Source organism: Cebus imitator, unplaced genomic scaffold (assembly GCF_001604975.1).
Source record: "Cebus imitator isolate Cc_AM_T3 unplaced genomic scaffold, Cebus_imitator-1.0 Scaffold160, whole genome shotgun sequence".
NCBI classification, from domain to species: domain Eukaryota; kingdom Metazoa; phylum Chordata; class Mammalia; order Primates; family Cebidae; genus Cebus; species Cebus imitator.
Window position 1 is genome coordinate 1,908,113 of NW_016107475.1, and position 909 is coordinate 1,909,021.

General features: G+C 37.6%; 1 pseudogene; it reads left to right on the top strand.

Moving 5' to 3' along the window:
• The first annotated feature begins 335 nt into the window (after positions 1–335).
• LOC119473451 lies at positions 336–432 on the top strand (annotated as a pseudogene).
• The last annotated feature ends 477 nt before the right edge of the window (positions 433–909 follow it).

Sequence of the window (909 nt, forward strand, 5' to 3'; positions counted from 1 at the left end):
CACCCAGGGAAGTGAAGCATAGTTCCCTCTGCATTCAGTTCTTCTTTGACTAAAATGGGTTTTTATTGCCCACCCTCCCAAACTCAAGCAAGGCCAATGGTGAGGACAGGATTTGGGACCCTCTCCAAGTCATTCATTAATACCTCTTTTAATCTCTTCTTGCAATTCTCTCTCCTCAGACATGCCAGGTCTTAGATTTCATGACTTAAATTATAAAGATGTCAAATATCCCCAAATTAACTTACAAATCCAGTGCAATCGCAGTTAAAATCCTAGCTGTAATTTTTTTATAGATACTTGATGTACCTATTCTAAAATGCATAGGGGCTCTCACTGTGGTACACCTATACTAAAATTGGAATAATATGGAGAAGATTAGCATGGCCTCTGTGCAAAAATGACATGCAAATTTGTGAAGCATTTCATATTTTAAAAATCAATAAATGTATGGGAAAAAATAAGTTCCACAGGGAGCTAAATCAAATGGTAGAATAAAGAGGGAAAATTGGCCACCAGATAGCAAGACATCCTACAAAGTTGTATTGAACATGGGAGTGGAGCAGAATAGACAGTTCACCCATAGCTCTGCGTTTACCTGTGAATTTCATACAATGTCGAGTTGGCTCCACAGTTTAATTGGGGGTGGATGGATTGTTTAGTAGATGGTGATGGAAAAATGGCACAGGAATAAAGGATAGAGAAAATTAAAGTTGGATCCTCATTCTAACCCCACATACAAAGGAGATTTCTAGCAGATGAGAGACCTAAATATGAAAGATCAGATCATAAAGTTAACAGGAGAAAAGCATTGCAACCTGGAAGGGGTAAAGAACTCCTTAAACAAGACTTTCAAGTATAAGCCACAAGGCAAATTGTTAGATTGGATTATGTCAAAATTAAGGATTTCTG